The sequence below is a fragment of the Dromaius novaehollandiae genome, chromosome 7, assembly GCF_036370855.1.
Source record: "Dromaius novaehollandiae isolate bDroNov1 chromosome 7, bDroNov1.hap1, whole genome shotgun sequence".
Taxonomy (NCBI): domain Eukaryota; kingdom Metazoa; phylum Chordata; class Aves; order Casuariiformes; family Dromaiidae; genus Dromaius; species Dromaius novaehollandiae.
Genome location: NC_088104.1, coordinates 32,860,680 through 32,880,601, shown reverse-complemented (window position 1 = coordinate 32,880,601; position 19,922 = coordinate 32,860,680). Strand labels below are relative to the sequence as shown.

General features: G+C 41.3%; 1 protein-coding gene across 5 annotated transcripts in view; it reads right to left on the bottom strand.

Moving 5' to 3' along the window:
* Positions 1–13,962, bottom strand: part of MYO1B (myosin IB) — a 118,129-nt gene extending 104,167 nt beyond the window's left edge. For 4 of the 5 annotated variants that reach the window (XM_064515106.1, XM_064515109.1, XM_064515108.1 and 1 more), the window contains exon 1: positions 13,849–13,962. The gene's annotated coding sequence lies outside the window, so the exon portion shown is untranslated. Of the gene's footprint in view, positions 1–13,432; positions 13,494–13,848 lie in introns of all 5 variants that reach the window. The other variant, XM_064515107.1, reaches the window with a different exon arrangement.
* Between the last annotated feature and the right edge of the window lie 5,960 nt (positions 13,963–19,922).

Genomic DNA, 19,922 nt, shown 5'->3' with positions numbered 1-19,922 from the left:
CTTAAAGATTGCCGCCCCACATATCAATGTATGATTCAGGAATATTCTGCAATCCAGATGTTGATCCAAAGCCATCACTTTGGTGGAACCCAGTCATAATCCTTATTCTGGCTTAGCTAACAAAAAAGGAAAATTTAGCAAGCTTGTGGGATAATTTGGTTGCGGAGCTGAGGTAATAACTGAAAGGGAATTTCAACATTAAAGCACTGTCAGGAAAAGCCAACAATAATGTAAAACATACCTTAAACAGTTAGATTTAGTTTAATAGAAGAATCAGTATTTACAGCACTCTGAAAACACCAAATACTATTTTTAAAAGTAGCTTAAAAAAAGTCAAAAAGCCAGCACAATGCACAGCAGAAAAAAACCCCTTTAAGGTGCTACAGTGCAATAACTAATTTCAGCCAAGATCTTTAGCAATAAGCTAAAGCTCAGAAACTCAACTGAAATCCATGTCCAGGTATTTGTACTTGACACATATGCAAAGGTGAGGAGCAGCTGGAAGCCTTTACTGCTCAGTCATGACGATGGTACGTTCTCCAAAACTTGGAGAATGGTACATAAAAACAACCGGCCTCTACCCTATATACATATTCAGGTGTCCTTTAAAAAGGTGAGAAGGTTTTCAAGACCCACAGACCAGGAGCAGAATGGGGCCAAAAGACACTTTCAGTGTCTTAGAGTTTAATAATGATCAAAACCATAGCTGTGCTGCTTAGAGAGCATCAGCAAACAGGAAATTAAGTTAGAAGAAAGAATCCTAATGCGCGACTGCTTTAAAATAAGAATATGTTTAGTTATTTTCAAATGAAGATTACTGCATGTGAGATGATTTATGAAGGTACTGAAGTGAAGATCTATTTAAGTGGTGCTGTAAATTTAAATTGGAAATTCAATTAAAAAAACCTAGAAATATAAATGACACTCCCTTGATTTAGCCAATACGCTGCTTTTGAGATGTTGACATTAAGAAAAACAACAGTATTGTACAAACATTACAGCTATAAATTATTAAAAATTTAATATAGCAACAAATTAGCTCAACAAAAACCAAGAAACTTCTAACACTTGCGGTCTGCAAATGAGATTCTTCCTCAAACATTTCCTGATCTCTCCCACACCCACTTACCAATTGAGTTTCCTTTCAAATTTGCCTTTCTTGTCCCTAGAGCAAACACCAGCTGCATTTCAGAACATCTCCCTATTCTTTTCTCTAGTCATTTGTCAGCTCCTTTCTTCCTCACTCTGGTCTTAAGTCAAGGCCTTAATTCAAAGAAGTGCAAACACTTTCAATTAGTTTTCATTTTTGGAAAAATAGAAAAGATTATTCAGTAAGCCTTCACAGTTTCTTCTATTTTACATTGGAAAACATGCTCTAGAGTACAAGGACCAGGCATGCTATGTCTGTAAAATACTTCTATCCACATGCCCCAATGTTACACATAGCATTTTAAAATATGGACAGTTCCATCTACTACTTGTAATGCCTGGGATTACCACACTTAGTTTTCTTCTAGCTAGAATACCTGAATCAAAAAACCTCTTACCCCAAAGATGACAAGAAGCTGCAAACTGTTAGCAATTGCTCCTCCCTGTTTAACTGGCTTTCCTTTCTCTTTCCATTATGATTTCTCTTTTCCACACCCATTGCATTCTTTCTCAACAATAACCTAACTCATACTTTACAGAGACTTATTTGTGCATTAAAATATTTTACTAGATCAAATATAAAAATTAAGACTGCTATGACTATGGAATAGTCTATCAGCTGATCTGAAATAAGAACTAACAAAAACGCTAAACAGAAGATGATACAGAGAAGAGGGAACCCAACCTTGTACAATTAAATCCATATTTATGAGGGGCAAATGACGTAATACCACGTTCTTGGCATACAGCATATTACAAAATTGTCCAAGTTTTTCCACATTGCTCACATACCATAAAAGAGCAACAATTATTACCACCTTGCTATGGATGTGCATTCTTAATGGACACCTTCACTTGTTGCACTGGAATTATCGCTGGCAGCAGAGGTGGCTTATTTATTTTTCTTTTTCTATGACACTGTAGCCACAAAACAATTTCCCCATAACAGCTGGCAAAACGGATGTACTGTGAACTCACATAGGTTTAAAATTCAGATATTAATAAAAAAATCCTTTGGTTCCTCTACCATCAGCTTATTGAATAAAATTCCACCTTTTTATTTTACGAGAGTTAGGAGAGACAACCAAGAGCCTGCAACGTAAGGAATCTAATGGCAGAGTTCAAACTCATTTCGTGTTCTACGTCTGATCCTCAACCTCTCGGCCACTTGTGAAACCTGTAACTACGTTTCCCCGTTACAGTCTTTTTTTCCTCTGTCACAAGACAACAGGCCCACGCAGAACAGGGGCTCCAACAGGCTACCACTGCAAGAAGGCAGAAGTGATTCGGTGTGGAGTGTCATCACCTAAACAAACCAAACAAGACTACAGTTGTCTTGCACTGCAGATGACAAGCCCAAGTACCAGTTCAGGAAGATGTAAGATTTAAAGTCATCCTGTTGAGCTATACAAAAGAAATATGTATCACTGACCTCTAACTGATGCACAGAAGGTGCAAGTTCATTAGAAACAGTCTGTGCTGGCTCACAAGGTAAATAGAGGCAAGCTCTGCAACTGAAACATTATAATGCCCTTTTCATGCAAAGCTAGATTTCCCGACTTCAGCACGTAGGAAACTGTTGATACCATCCAAAGAAAATATTTGCTTTGCCTCTAGATTCCCCAACTTTTTAGTCTCTGGATGCTGCAGAGGAGCAATGCAACCAACAGTTTCCATGTGCTGCCCAGCATTTGTCTCCTAGGAAAAGCAGCAGTTTCCTGTGCCCGCCGTGATTGCCGAGATGTTGCTCTGCCATCATCAATGCACTGAAGGGGAGAGCATGCAGAAAACCACACGATGTTGCGGCCCATGATTTCATGCTGAAAGAAAGCTGACTTGACAAATCTGACAGACAGATCAGTCAGGAATGTTAAACAGTAAATATCATTACAGCAGTAAAAGCACTCTTAAAAGCTAAAATGCTTCCTCTGACTCTGCAATTTTGCTTTTGGTTTGGCCAGTGCATGAATATCTAGTGAACTTGCTTCTGTTCCTCCCACTGCACAGTGCCACACTCCTACTGAACAAAACACTATTTTCCAAACTAAAAAAGTTTAGAAGTTTGGGCTTCTCCGTTAAGTATTTATCACATCTTACGCACCACTTGAGATCTATTTTTAAAGCCTGGTGCAATTTCTTTTCATTTTCAATAGGCGGTAAACATTAAGCATGTGTTACAGGTTCCTTCAGCAGTTAAACAACAAATAGCTCCAGTAAATGGCCAAAGTAAAACGTGACGCTATGGGGTATATTTGTATTAAGGCCACAAGAACGTTTGCATTCAGCATCAGTGAAATGGGAATGGTTCTTTAGCGACGTTAGATTACTAGAGTTGTGCTCCAGCGACCACAATTAAGATGACAAAAATTTGTCCAAAAGAACTCAATAACAGGAATGAATACTCTGCTTGCTCGTAGTATAAAATGCCACGCATTTAGCTAAAGATTGTGCAATATTCAAGAAAGAAATAGGCCACTTAAAGTACTGCTGAACAAACAACTGCAATCATGTGAAGCAATATCATCTTTCAGTAGTTTAACAATGAAGACTTAACTGCAGTACAGAAAAGCTAAGTGTAATAATTAGGCTTCATTAGGAAGTTTACAATACGTTCACTGGAACAGCATCTCCTACTGATTAAAAAAACAGTGGATTAAACATTTTTCATTGAAAGGACTTGGGTAGTTTATAAATGTGGAGGGGAGAGGTTTGGCGGTTGTTATTGGGGTTTGGGTTGGGGGGTTTTGTTTTTGTTTTGTTTTTTACATCAGCTTGGTTGCAGTCCTTTGTGACAAACTACGCATTACACTCAAATTACATGCAAGATTTAATCACAAAAACAAAAGGACATGAGTTATGTACACAGAAGTTCCTTTTACTCTCCTCTTCCCTAATACAAGATCAATTCATGAGAACTGGAGAAGACAGAGAAACGTAAACACATAGCCTCTCGCTCCTTCCTAAGGCTACTTTCTGATTTACTCTTGCATACTATTTTAAATAATATTAACATGAATATCACCTGCTATAGGAGACTGCAGGTACATCTATGGCATACAAAGTATTTCTACCTTATACTCCGAGCAGTACAGGCTTTCAAATTACTTCTAATTATTTTGCAGCCACAACACAGAAATTACTGCTAGTAATTGTATTCAGTGGTTGATCTACCTCCTAACTCAACAGCAGCCTTGCTTTAAAACTGATCTGGCTTGGTTATACAGGCATGCTAGATTTTAGGGAAGACATTTCAATATTGGTAGGGCAGCCTTCTTTAGCATCTGCTAACAGCCTGTCTTAAAATAACTGAAAGATGTTTGGTGCTCCATTTTTACTCTGCAAAAGTACACATTCCTTTACATTTTGAATTATGCCGACAGGTTTCACAGATGATAAGTATGGAGCAGCCTTTTCTGTCAATGGTTACTCTGCAATCTGAAAACTGTTTTTTATTAATTACTTGTTTTCCAGGGAGAATACCTTGGGCATTTTCAATGCATTGGGAAATAGGTCTTCAGTAACAGAGCTATCCGCTGTCCAGGATTCTGGTCAAATTCCCACTGACTTCAGCAGAAACAGGATCCATGGTGGTTTCTTACATTTAGGCTTTTCTTAGTCACTGTCTAACCACAGAATTTTATAATCATTCCAGGTCCACATCTAGACAAAGGGATAAAATTTTCAGGAAGAAAGGGGGGCTCTTTCTTTATATATAATTTAAGATTCTCTTGAAAAGACTATTTCAAATTGATGGTGTTCTTTGACCAACTTTTCTTCTTTTTAAGTTGTCAGTGCAGAACATAAACGCGCAAAGAAAATTTCTTTCAAAAGAACTAGCTTTTACTACTAACAGTAATGAAGGAATGCCCTTTTATCCAGTTATCATGTTCTTTCAAGCTGCTGCTTAAAATTCAATGCTAATTTTTGGGATCCTGCCCAATCCAAAGGTTATGTTTGCATAGCTGTTGCAGAACAGGGACACGAACATCATGGTAGCATTTATTTATTTTGGGGGATCTTCTTTGTTTGCTGTATGTGACACACCAGTAGCTTGCTGCGACACCAGAACTTGTGTTCAAAACCCCAGTAGCATATCCTTGCGAAGTACTACTTAACAACAACCAGCCCTCACAAAGTCGAAACATTTCTTTAAAGCGAGATTTCACTCTTGGGAAAGATTCAGCAACCAACAGTAACCTGTAGCTTTCATTTATACTTTTACAATAACAATGTTTTTACTTTCCCTTTCACACAAAGGCACAGAGCAAGCCATTCTTTTGTCCAGTCAATATACAAACCATAAATGCTTGATATGTGTAAAAGAAATCTGCTGACGGTAGGAGAAATGGAGTATACTCCAGTTTGCTACATCAGTAAGATGGATCTCAAGAGATGCCTTAATATTAAAGAGTTAAAATACCAGAGTACACATTAATCTTCTCCCCAAACGCGTGCAAATGTTCCCTGTTCAGCAGTCAGTGATAAGCCTCAAAGATACGCAGAATATGAAACTGGAACAGAGTAGGTAAGCTGAAGCTTCACACAGCTGCCAACAGAAGGAAAAGAAGCCTCAGAAAGTTGTCAAGGCACACACTGAATCTAACTTAAACCTGGTCACAAATGACCACAAAGCTAATCGATCTCTGAAGCTTCAGGAATCCAGGCCCCAGGAGAAGCAGCGGTCCCTCTGACTTCCCATCACCAAGCTGCTCACGATGCTCCGCCTATCTGTAACTCCCAGAGCAGCTGGGAAACACCTCTGCACTAACAGAGCTACACACATAGCAGAGGCCAAGTTTCCAGGCACCCAAATTCTCTTTCAAGGACTAAAAGTCTGTGCAGAGCCAAAATTTACATGGCTGAAAGTACTGTGTATTTTCACACAGTTCATTCTCCTATTCTGTTTAAAACAAAAGGAAAAGAAGCCACACAACAACAGGATAACTGATTTTCTACACATTTGTAAAAGCAGGCAGGCAGGCAAGGAGATAGGCACGCAAGTGCCCCATTGGAGACATGGGTTACAGGAAAAACAAACAGGTTATCAAACATCAGAGAACGCTTGCCGAAGAATGGCCTCACAAAATTCCCTAGCTGCAGAAAGGCTTCAGATGGAAACTACTGCTTCTTTGCAAGTCAATCAGCCACAAGAGAAAAATCTGCAGGAAATCAGACTTGATTAGATCCATTGCTCCTGGGACTATCTGTTAAGGTAACAGAGCAGTGCGGGTTTTCACTCAGCAAGTTGCCATCATTGTCTACTCTGCACAGCTATTTCTGTTTAATGAAAAGCAGGAGGAAATAAAACTCAAAATATTTGGGTGCAGATGTTGCAGTAACAGGAAGCAACATTTGCCCAAAACCTAGCTAATAAAGCTTCTATTTAAGGACAGAGGAAGCTCAGATAAGTTACATGCACTGTCAAAAGTGCTTGCTTGTCCCAAGTGTCCAACAACATCATCCACAGTTTGGGCATTCTCAACAGTCATTTTCATTAGTACACCTGAAATCACAATGTAAGAGTCCTCAAGCTTTTAAATCAAGGTAACTCCAGCTATTTCTGTGCATCTCAATTCTTAACAATAGATGCCTCAGACAAGGGGTCAGTTCAAAAAGTAGCATTTCAATATACAGTGTAATTATTGCTGTCGACACGTCTATGTGCTGAGAAGCCAGCACACAGGGTTTCTATTAAAATCTAGCACAATAAGCAAAAGCATTTTCAAACTAAATGTAACATTTTACACATTTACAGAAGTACACCTCCTTAAAATAGCTATAGAAAGCACCTTCTTCCAGCACAAAAAGAACAACCAGTCTTGCAGCAGACAAATTCAACATATATTCAGAGATACTGAGCTTTCCTTCACTTTGTTTCAGCAAGGACTACCAGCTAGCTTTAGGAAGCAGAAAGAACCATTCATAGTGGTACGTGCGTAGGCTTTCCCCAGTGCCAGAACTCTGTTCGAGGTACCTGGAGCTCAGCCTGTGCAGTTGCTTGCACACAGAAGATTTACAAGGGTTTCTCCTGGAGTCAGCTTCGTTTTAACATAGTCTTACTCTCTTTGATCACTCAAGGTAATCTCCAGAGTCCTTTTAACTACCCCTGCTTGACAGTTTGTTAACTGAACAAAGACAATAGCAACTATATCTGTTCTGCACGTTCACAGCTGGTGCCAAAACCACCATATCATCCAAATCATGACTACTATGGGGCTGTTCTCCAGAGTGCAATTTTTCAGTCTTCTGTGGTTTCCATAAGGAACAGTTCCTACAGCTTCTAGCCTGAATTTATTCATGGTCAGCTAATATCCAGTTATTCTTGCCTATGCTAATGCTGTTTTTTTTTTCTAATTTAAATGTTTCCTCCCTCCTCAGTGCTTACCAGCCTACACCACAGTGAAAATATCTAGAGAGGATTCTTCCACAGTCCTCATTCTGAATAAACCATAGCCAGGATTTCTTATCCTTCTCTCAGAAGCTTCTTCATGCCCCTGACTTTCCTGGTAGCCCTTTTCTGCACACACTCCTATTTGAGCCCCTCTTTCCTGACCAGAGTTAACCAAAGCTGTACACAAGATCCCGGGCACATCGCAGCACCAGTGCTTCCTCACACTGAGATAGGAATTCATTGTTAGTTTAACCCTCTCCACTACTTTTTTCTTTTTTCCCCATCTCCAAAATTTCACCTTAAATGAGTACTTCTCTAATTTACCCTGTATGACTAAAGCCAACTGCTATGCCAGTCATAGACCTACTCTCACATGTAAAAACTAGGAAGTTTTACAGATACTCAGTAACCAGATGGTTTAGCTTGTACGTTTAAGTACTGCCAAAAATGATTCCTCTCCCTCAATTCCTACCATCCTCCTCCTGACCTCTCTCTGTCCAGGTCTCTATCAATGGAAAGAGAGAGTAGCAAGAATCTCTACCACAAGTTAGACATCTCAGGTATTTCTTCTTTCACATGATAAACATGAGCCCCACTAGAAAAAGCTTTTTTCTGCACCCTCAAACAAGAACCTCTAGCAAAGCTACTTGGCAGCCAGTTTAACCAGTCCCAGGAGTCCCATAAGTTATATGGAGAAAATGCCTCCAAACTGGCATCTCTTCATCACTCAGCCAGCATCTCCAGTGCCTCTCTGATATGCTGCCTATTTATTGCCACAAAAAAAAGCCAGGGAGGGGATTAATATCATCTTCACTCCCATCAACAGTTTTCCTAAAAGCAGTAAAACAAACAACTTCTTACAGGGCCATCCAAAGAGTCATCACAAAGTAAGGTCTTTGAGGATACTTCTTGATCTAAGAGGTGTTAACACCATTAACCATTCTACAATTTGTTTAACACAAAGGCATCAAAACAGAGAGAGCAAGTGCAGCTTCCTTTGCTCATACTTTCTTGAGATAGAGAACTCAAAACTTATCACCCAGAGCTTCCCATGTTTCATTTCTGAGGTTTTCAAAGCTCAGAGAACAAGATTAAAATACATCAAGACATTACATATGCTCCATCATGCATAAAAACCAGCTAAGGTCAAGCCTTTAAAAAGATATTCTAACACCAGCGTGTTCTTGCATACATGAGGACATGCAGACTCCATACAGAAAAGCAAAAACATTTCAGGATTTGATTGTTCTGTACCTGTTTTTCTTTTCATTGTACTAAATCCAGCAGTTCAATAATTCTTACTCACAATTCTAAGTACCTTCAGTAGCACTTTAGAACATACAAACTATGAAAATCATGGAAAATAGCAAGAAAAGGAGTGGAGATGAAAAAGCAAGAGAATTTGCGTACAGAGCCTATTTGCAGGCCCAGGAAACTTGCACCAATGCTGCCAGGCTGTGGTCACAAGCTTTTAAAAATTGTTTTCTGCTGAGCATAGTGAAAAATAAGTCTCTCCTAGTCATCTGTATTTTGAAAATAAAGAAATCTACAGTAAGTAATTTTTGACAGTACAATACCCACCAACCCTTCTATTTATTCCTCATAATTATCTCCTTTCTCCTCCTTACACATTTTTTCTCTCTTCCTAGTATCTTTCCTTGTCATAGTCTTCTTGCCCAACAGCATGAGGATTTCTGCTAATTTAAGACCCTGTTAAGGACTGCTGCCTCTATGAGAGGGGAAAAACAGGGCAAAGTTTAAGAGTATATTTAATACAACCACAGCAAAGCAATCCGGCAGCAGTGCTGCACAAAATCAGGGCCAGAGCAATTACCTAAAGCCTAAGATACATGCACTCCCCTCCCTTACAAATGAGAAAATCTTTGTGACAGTATTATTAACATTTCTTGCCTTCACTCCTCGGGATCCTGGATATTTGGATCCCTTATCTTGGGCCTGCAGCTTGTTTGCTGAACTATGCAGTCTGGCTGCTTAGGCTAGAGGCCTTCCCTTGATTGCTTTCATTCCAAAGGTGGGAACAGGAGTGTGAGAGAGTGTGTGTGAGTTTGCATGCACAAGTTTTCCACTGGAGAGAAAGGATGCTGTTCTTGCCTCTGGGGCCAATTACTCCCGCGATACTGCCTACATAGAATTACTCCCAAACCAGTTTGCACCTGAGAAGGGGACTTCATCAGTCTTCCTCATCTGTGAAACTATGTTTTGAAACTCCACTCTCTCAAACTGAAACACTTTCATCCTCGCAGTGACTTTACAACCATAATTAAGATGTATCAAGAAATAGACACAAGTTGCCTTGCCAATACCAAATGGGAAATTTCCCAGTAACAAGGAGCTGGGAGAGACAGAAAGATTGTATCTGTACAGATCCAGCTTGCCACTGGATCTTCACACATAAAAAGACAATTTGGATCACTCTAGCCCCACATCCAGCTGATAGATTAGTCTAAAATCTCAAGTCTGCAGGCAGCTCCAAAGACTCTACTGCTACTTAAAACAAAGCTAAGCAAAAAGTGAGCTTAAAGGGCATGATTTTACAACAGGGTTCTTCAAACTCAGAGCAAAGTATCAAAAATGGCAAGAGTCACTGAAAATGGCAATGCAGATAGTAAAAGTACATTCTAGCTCTACTCAAGGAAGAGTCCTGTGACAGGCCGGGCTGGTCCCTGCAGGTCAGGCCACACATTGCACAGCTATCTGACTCCCAGATAGAGCATATGATTGCAGGAAGCATTGCATGCCAGTGGCTTTGGGAGGATGGGGGCAGGTACCAGAGGTAAGCAAATAAACAGAAGTCACTTGGTTGGGGGGGGGGGGGGGGGGAAACAGCCCAGTAGGAGACCAAAGTCAAAGATGATGGGAAAGTCTGCAAGAGCTAACTCCCCTCCAGAGGTATGCAAGCTGGGACCCCAGCTAGGGTCACAGAAAGTCCTAGTTGATTTGCCCTGTGAGAAATAGTTTTTCTATTCAAAGAGAATACTACTTTTTAGCAAATTAGAATTTTTAATAAATATGGTGAAGCGTACAGAACAGTTTTGAGAATCTCACCTTTTTCTTCCCTCCCCCCTCCCCCCAAGATGGCAGAAACAGGTAAGTCCAACAGCAAAAAAGAGGAGATCCTAGTTCCCACACTTGGTTTGGGCACCGAAACCTGGAATCGTACAAAGTGAAAGAACACAGCTTTCACAACGAACAGGCAAACTGGGACACAGATTTAAGGGGTGAGCGCTTCAAGACTGATACTCAAAGCCACCAGAAAAAAAAAAAAAACACAAAAGTACCATGTGGGAATTCTAGTACTCTCTTTAACAGCTGTTGCACAGCCTATGGCAAGGAGTCACAGCCCTCTCCACTATCACATCAGTACAAAAGAAAAAACTTCAGTTTTACTTATTTTTCCCTCATTCTGGGAACTGCTAAACAAAAGAAAATTAATGTTATTCTTTACTGCTTCTTTATGACAATGCATGCCTTGATGTTAGTTTATACATCAGAAATCAAGCTCTGGTTTCCTTCTTTTTGGAGGAGACGAATGGAGGTTACATAAGGGTGTAATAGGAGCTGTTACTTCCTTCCCCAGTTGAAGAGAAAAAGCTGTGGATCAGGTTACACACTCATGGGCTGGTCATCACCACTGCAGCCTTCCTAAAATTTTCCAATAGTCTGCCAGCAAACAGAAGCAGCTACTTAGGTACTTTATATTTCAAAGGTAAAAAGGCTGAGAGAATGTAAAAGACTCAGTACATAGCTATTAGGGAAAAAAAGTCTTTATTTTTGCCTTTCATCAAACTCAGGAAATTCCCTAATACTTAAAGCATAAAATCACCAAAACCACTATTTTCCATTTCAATTTGTTCTTCATCAACACAACAAAAAGGATGAATGAAATATAAGGCAAGATTTATAGGACAGTCTGGCATGTGAGCTGCACTAAATATGCTTAACACACTGATGGCATGTTTAACATTGGCCACTACGTTAGCGTTTTGTCCCAATTCTGAACATGTAGAGCAAACGAAAGGAGGAAATGCAGAGTATCCAGACTGGCCTACACTAGCAATACGCTGTTCTCCAAACTATGTTCCACTTATGCTTTCTTCACCTTCCTCTCTGATTCCCAAGCCACCGCAATTACTGCTGCTGAAGGAAGATGAGATCAGAATCCAACATGAGGAATTTCTGTTCCCACAGAGCTCAGAGAAACCGGATGATCTCAGAGGATCATGTGAAGAAAGTCCATGACACTTCCATGAGGCAGAATCTTCAGAACATTGCCAGCAGTTTCTTAAGAGCGCACAGTGGGAAAAATTAATGGCTTTGCTTATGTTTCCAATTTCTCTCTCCCACTTCCTCCTCTCATTTGCCAGACTTTCTTTTCCCTTCCCAGAAGCACTAGTAGGCCAGTAATGTATGCTTACCCTTCTAAAGGGAGATACCATTGAGCCTTGCACAGAGTTTAAAAGGGCTAAATTTAACCACCATCCCCTGGCATTGTTCTCTTGCTCGGTTCCTCCCTGCAGATGTGATTTGACAAGGTGTCTTCAAAAAGTAATGCAACAAATCAGCAAGTTTGTAGTCTAAGATACTTTCATGAGTTCTTTTACCTTTCCTCATGGAATGCTCAATCTGTGGTGCCTTTACAGAGCAGAAGCCTTTAAAACGTCCATCAAATATACCATCTAGCACCACATAGGTGTTTCCAGAAACATTCTTTCCTGAGAACGGGAGGGAATTTGTGGTAACCTAAAACACCAGTAACTGCCATACTATGGTAAATGCTGACACGAATGGTGACCACTGTATGTTACTCTGAGAATAATGGCAAGGCTACCACCATTACATCTTAATACAGAACCAAGCCAGAGGCAGCATAAAGCATTGCATAAAACATTAAAAGAGAGACATTCTTAAATTCAGGCCTGGGAGAACTGGAAATAAAAACACATGAAGAGAAAAATGCTGTTACCTTTAATATGTTTAAAAGCAGCTGAGCACGGAAGTCTACTTTAACAGATGGGTCAGACTATTTCTGTTCCCTAACACCGAGTGCTTTGGGGGAAAGCCTTGTTTTTGACACAGGACTTGACAGAGTGATGATTCATCTAGGGAAGGATGGGCAGCTTGTTGCCAGCCTTAATTCACAATTAACAATAGGACAGCCGGATATGGGAAACTCATGACTCAACATAAAAATTGCAGAGTCAGACATTTTACCTTACCTATGAATTTTCCAGTGGTAATTTCTAATCTGGCTATATGTTAAATAACCAGTTACTTCAACACACATTTTGAGAGTAGTTAGCCTTTATTCTGTTAATGTTACATACGTCCCTTCGGATAGTGGTCCTGACCAAATACATAGCAGTTGACTTAACCACATCGATTGAAGTTGCAAAGGCTTAAATTATTCAAAAAAGCAAACTGTATGATTGAAGTTGCAAAGGCTTAAATTATTCAAAAAAGCAAACTGTATGCATACGCATGTATGCATGAGTACATAGGTGCTGCGGGAGAGACAAGCAAGCACTGCATTTACACACTTTCCTCGCTTTTCCAAAAGTGCTTTGGCACAGCATCACCAGCCCTGCTTCCTAAAGGCCCTGCTAGGATTGCCACTGCTTTGAACGGGGAGCCTGGCCATTCTCAGGAACAAAGCAATGCCCTTCCCCAAAAAACAGCCACAGCAGATGTACAACCATGAACAGACGGTCTTAACTGCGAGCCTACACCGAGGCTCCCCTCGGGGCAGCTCTCCGGCACAACGACGCTGCCCTGGGGAGCCCTTCCCCAGGCCAGCTCTCCAGCGGCCGCCCCATCACAGAATTTCTCACCCCGCTCCAAGTTGCCGATTCTCTCTTCCCGTGGTTTGCTCACCTTCGCAAACTCTAACCCGTTCCTTTGAATAAAGCGAAGCCTCGCACACACGGTAATTATTCTAGACAAGAAGAAACAGATGCCACGGTCTCCTTCCAGAAAAAGCACACACTCTTGTTTTACACGGTAAGATCAGGACCATCTCTGCATCTGCGGACACCAGCGCTCGTACCTGAATTAAGGCGCCGAGAGCCCACAGCCACCCGCCAGATGCTAATTAAAGCCCCAACGCCCGCAGACCGCCCCGAAGCGGCAGTCTTGCCCCGGCCCCGGCCCCGGGCAGCCCCTCCCCGCGCCGCGGCGCCCCCTCCCTGCGGCCCCACACAAAGAGGGCGGCCGGGGGCTGCCCCTGCCCCTGCCCCGGGCGGCGGCGGCTCCCCCCGCCGAGCCCCCAGCCCCCCGCGGCCGCGCCGTACCTGTGCTCCCGCCGGCCGGCGGGCGCTGCGCGGCGTCCCGGAGGCAGCGGCAGCCCCGACGCCGACGCTGCCCTGCGCGAGCCGCGGGCAGAGCGCGGCCCCTCCCCGCCCGCCCCGCCCAGGGGCGGAGGCGCCGCCCGCCGCCCCGCCGCCTCCGCCCCGGGCTCGCAGCGCCGCCCGGCGGGCCCCGCGCCCCGCCGCCCGCCCCAAGCGCACCGCCCGCGGCCGCGGAGGCTCCGGCCCCGCTCGCCCTTTACCGGCTGTGCCGAAAACCCCTGCGCTGCGAGCGGGAGAGGCAGGTGGCCGCCGGTCGGGGCCCCCCACGCCTGGTCCGCTCGCCGTTTGGCAAGGAGGGGAGCTTCACTTGGCTGTGGCGTTAGCGCTGGTGCGGCTCCACCTGTGAGCATCTCCGTTTCTCCCGCTGTAAGCCGGTATCTGTTTCCTGCTTTTCCATCTGCATGGTTCACCTTCAGCCTTCAAAAACTAAAAAACAGAAATTGACCCATTTTAGCATGAAATTGAACATCCCTGACTGCATTTCTGCAATAATGTTCTCAGCACCTCCTCAAAACACGCCAGCAGTTTCAATGCAAGCATCCAAAAGTATTTTCACCAAGCTTTGGTGTATGATATCCACCCAGTTCTGCCTCAGGTAAGTCCACAGCCACCAACAAAGTAGGGCCACCACCCCACGGTGTGAAAAAAAGCAAACGATTCGAGGGCTGCATTGGTACCGACTGTGACTACGGATCACTGTCACAGCCACTCCCTGGCCTGACCCGGTCGGAGGGCAGACACGCAGGCATCTCTCCCCACCCCCAGAAGAATTCCCCAGTGCACAGATGGGACAGGGGAGTATTTAGGTGTGTATTTTTAACTCACACACTTCCTGACAAAATACCCCACACCAGTAGTTTCACTGCATGTGGTTTTTCCTAATGAATATTACTGTTTTGTCACTTCTTTCATGATACAGGTAGGCTGTCATGATACCAGTAGCTACCCAAATGACACACAAAAAGAATTACTATACAAAAAAAACAAACATAGGAAAAATTGAACATTTTGCCTTTCTGATTAAGTATTCCAATAGTTAGTAAGGTTTCAGGATTACACTGATATAAAAGGGAGACTAAAAGGTAAATTTAGCTTTTTCTCTTTATGCCTATATACCCCGCTTCCTTCTCAGACAATTGAAAAGGGCCGAACTGCTGAACTGTTTCCTGGATGAGTTGTTTTTAAATAGTAATAAACTTCAGTTCAGTTATACATTAATTCTGTTTTTGCTACACAGGAGTGAAGAGTACATAAACTGTAGGCACACAACCAAAACTCTGAAGTATGTAGTAGAAATCCAGCTTACATGACCAGATGTGGATTCAATGTGATCAGAACCACAGAGTAAAGATGTAAAATGTGTAAACATTAAGAGCCTGTTCACGTTAAAATACTTCTCCACTTATTTCAAAGTAAATAATATATTTTCAGCTACATATAAGATTCCTTGGTAGTCCTTCTGCATATATAAAGAGGTTATAGTCACGCACACAATTTTTCAAATTTGTAACCATACTAGTCTCCACTCCATCTCCCCTTGATTCACATCAGTGTGAAATAAGACATCTCATTATCCCTGCTTACTCTGGGGTGATTCTGCATTCTTGCTCTTTATAATATGTGAATTAGCAGTCTGTCACTATATCTTATACTCTTTACCTTGCTTTCTCCTGGCTTAATAAGAAACATCGATCCTGAAATGCTTTCTTTCCCTAAAGCAAGTTAGTGCAATATAAGGGGTATCACAACTCAAACTGGGATTTTTTTCTTTTTACTACATCTATGGGACTACCATAATTACCACTAATATACCTTGCAGTAAATGAAAAAACAAAATCTAAAAATAACTAAAAGACATGCCAGGTCACAGATGGGGTCTCAGATACGTCAGTAAGAGACTGGGAGTTCTTTTCTTTCAGGAACTTAGGAAAGGGCTCATTTTTAAGGCCAGATGGTGCATCCTTGACCATATAAGGGATCATGCATAATCTATACTCAATACACATTCAGGTCTCTTTTGAATGCTAAGAATCACCACAGCCTAAAGTTTGCTCTGTCAGCCAGAACCAACAAGAACACAGAAGTATTCTGCCATGCAACGTTTAATGCAAAAAATAAAAGCAACCCCCCCACACCTACACAGGAGGAGAGACCACAGAGCCATCCTGCCTGCTTTATAGGACTTTCCACAAGAAGAGCTGTCAGGTGTCCTTGGGCGAGCCATCCCAGGGGAACCTCGTCACCTCTCTCCTAAGGACACCTCATGCCTCCACTTGCCCTTGGGTATCATCCTGCAATCCAGCTAGCACACACCTCCTCAGAGCTCGCAGGCTTCTCCCCTCTCCCTTAGCGGAGTGGATATTTTGAGTGATTAGTCACTCCTGGGGTTAAAGCTTTGAACCTGGCAAAACAAAACCCAGTCAGCTTTAAGCCTGAGGATTTACTACTTCACAGTTATTCACCAGCTACTGAGTCTGCCCTGCAACGTGATGGTACCAACCTCAGCTACTGCGTTGCCTTTCTAACTTTGTTCCCCTAAGGAGCCCTCTCCTGGTCCCTATCCCCAATAACCCATCAAAAACATATTCCTACACAGGGAACTTTTTAACAACAAAGGCAGGACAAATGTTTTGCTTCCCACAGCAGATTAAACAGTCTGACAAAGCAGTGAAAATGGTTGTGCTGTGGTTGGTCCAGTTTATACTCTAATTTATGTAAAATTTCTGTACATTTTAAACATGAGTACCCTGCAGGTTACAAACCTTTTCCTGAAAAGCAACATAAGCTTAGAAGGGGAGGGGGGGGGTTGTTGTTTTTGAGGTTTTTTTAAGTTCTGTCCTGAAGAGGGATAGGTTACAGTTTCTTGATTACAGCGTTAAGGCCTACAGTTTCACAAGCCAACTAAGTCTGATACAGAAACAACTGTAAAAACAGACATTGCTGAGATTGCAAGGGCAAAACTGTGGAGATTTAGGGTCCCATTTTGATTGATAGACAATTGTACACACAACAGTCCTTAGATTTGTTTATGGCAGTACCTACCAATTGGAAGAGTACTAGTTAATGCCTGAAGTATTTCTTAGCTAACCTTACTGAGAAAAGGAGACAAAGAATGGCTGAACCAGCCACTTTAGAGAACAGAAGCAGAACTATTATGACCTATAATTTCTTCTGCCTGGCAGTACTTACAACAGAGGAGCATAGTAGTCCAATCTCAATCATATCCGTGGCTCTAGGATGAGCTTAACTCACTAGAAATACAGAAACATCTGATATATAATTAGATAAAATTGTGTGTGAGGTAGAAGCGTTCTCAAATGCATTTAGTTAAACAACATAATTAACAAATCAATACTTAAAAAGATAGATTTTTTATTAATTATAATTTAAAATTATTGCCTTTCCATAGTAAGAAAAAAAATGAGAATACAAAACCAATCCCTTTTCTTCTTAGTCTGCCTTTCTGAGGCCAAGGATAGTTACTGGTTGTCATGATTTATCATTTCATATTTGCTTGGATATAAAATTATCTTCTACAGAGAGAGAAAACAAATATGCAAACTATATTATTCCTATTCATAAATGGGAAAACTGAGTCACCAAAAGTAATTCATCCCAGATAACATAGCAAGTCCTTGACAGAGCTGAAAACACAACTTAGCTATCCACGCTTCTAATCTCATACTTAGCTGCAAGACCAGATCTACTCATTTTTCTTGTATTCAGTGAGAAAATTCTGCACCCTCATGGAATGCTGTAATTATACCTATGTTCTGAATCAGTGTGATGGAGTGCATACGAGAAGATTATAGAAATATACCCTCCAGTAGTTTTAATACTTTTCTAGTTCAAGCAAAAAACAGCATTCACAAGACATACAGGAAATCTTGATCTAAGACTGAGCACAGGGATTTAACGATAAGAGTCTCTGGCTTCTTTGTCATGGAAAATGGCCACAGGTTTGAGCTCTGTCTGCACACCAGTAAATAATTCAAACAACAAGCTGCTGGTGGTCCGGAGAAATCCAGTTTTGTGACTGAAAAACTGGAAAGAAGGAATTTACATTAATGCAGCTCATAAAGCCCTCAAGTGAATCCTTAAAAGCATAAGAAGAGTTTAAACAGGAACTGACTATGTAAGTCTTAGGCTGTGGATTCAAAACCTTTCTGACTGCAAGCAAAAGCGCAGACAGACAGAGTACTCTACCAAACTCTTTTGCTGGCTATTTGCCTTTCCATGAATGGTAGCAACAATGGGAACCATATAAATAATGAAAAGGTATGCAGCACAGAAAAACAAATGACTACAGAATTCGGTAACAAAATGTTTCTGGAAGTTCCATCTTAATCATTTTGTAAGCCTGAGAGCCTTCCTCTCCTGCTAGCTAAAGAAAAAAGATCAACTTATCTGGGGCACATAAGGACAATTTTTTCTTCCAACTTAACTGCAAGAAAAGTCTATGGAAGGTAACCCAGCCACGATGGATGTGACTCCACATGCTAGACAGATGTTGCCAGCATCAGGGTTCTTCCTATGTTCCCCAAATGTTAACTACTCACTGGAGATTACGCATGTTTTTATATGGAGAGAAGTAGCAATTTCTTTGTTCTCCAGCTTTATTACAACATAGTGAACTCTTTAGGAGAGCAGATTTTTGCCAATAAGAGGCAAATTAATAACATATGTATATGCTGTGTTTCTGCTTGCCATCATAAGTGAATGCAGTGCTTGTAAAAAATGCCACTGGCAACCTTCCTGAAGCAAAGATCTTGAATCTAATCTCATCTGCACCAGCGTGAACCAAATGCAATTCTACCAGAGCAGGCAAGGCTGCAACGATGCAACTGATGTCTCAGCCAAACTTGTACCTCTATCCAGCAGAAACAAAGCAAGCACATCAGTGCAACTTTCCTCTACATTGTCCTATTAACAGTCCTTCAATTCAGTTACTAAAGCTATTCCACCACCGGTTTAAATCCAAGAACATGCTTTACTAAGTGTCAACAGATTAATCACTAATCTTCCTGTCAAAGTATAACTTAAATCCATACTTACAACATTCACTGATCATTTATGAGTTAACTATTCCCTATAATTATTATGCTGTGTAATATATAATCTGTCATCTTTACACAGGTAAGAAAGTAAACATTATAATCAAATTCTATGTATTTATGGGTTTTGGTCCTATTCACGTATTGTTCTATACTACATATTACCGATCATTTGCTTTCATAGGTCTCATCAATAGATGGTAATAGTCTGCATTTTCTACAAAACATCCACTTTGTTATTCCATATTCACCCATTAAGGAACATAGGATTATTTTGGTGAGTAGTAAATCATCCTTATCTCCACTATTGGTTTAACTAAAAAAGCCCTACAACTGTTTGAAAGACCACAACCAGCTTACAATTCAGTGAAGTGCATAAATCTTGTTTATGTTTAAATACTATTCCTAAGCATGTGCTTCCTTGAAGCAGAAGAACTGGGCTTTGAACATTGAAAGTACATGCTATAAAATCTGCAACAGCTGCTTAACAAAGACCACTTTTTTTGTGTCCCTCAAACAGATTCTCACAGTTGTGACTTAATGTTCCACAGCAGTGGGTATCGTGCCCATTCACGACATTAGGTCAAAAGGAAAGGATATAAATTAAAGCACTGTGCCAAGCAAGGAAGATCTAAAGAACCCAGATCCAATGGTTTTGCTGTTTCAGGGGATGTTATTATCCATCAGACCACAACAGTTCTAAAGGTTACTTTTCACATACATAATTAGAGATATTTCTAACTGACACTTACTGAACATGCAGACTGGCTACTTGATTTAGAGGGCCCTGAACAAATATTAACTGAAACTATCTCTAGGACATGCTATATCTGAAGTAACTAAAGATGTTCAGTTGACTTTGGACTAAATTACCCAACAGCTTCCACACAGAATAAGCACATTCAGGAAAGAAACTGATTTACTGCTTTAATGTGGAATGCAATTACAGAGGGCTCACACATG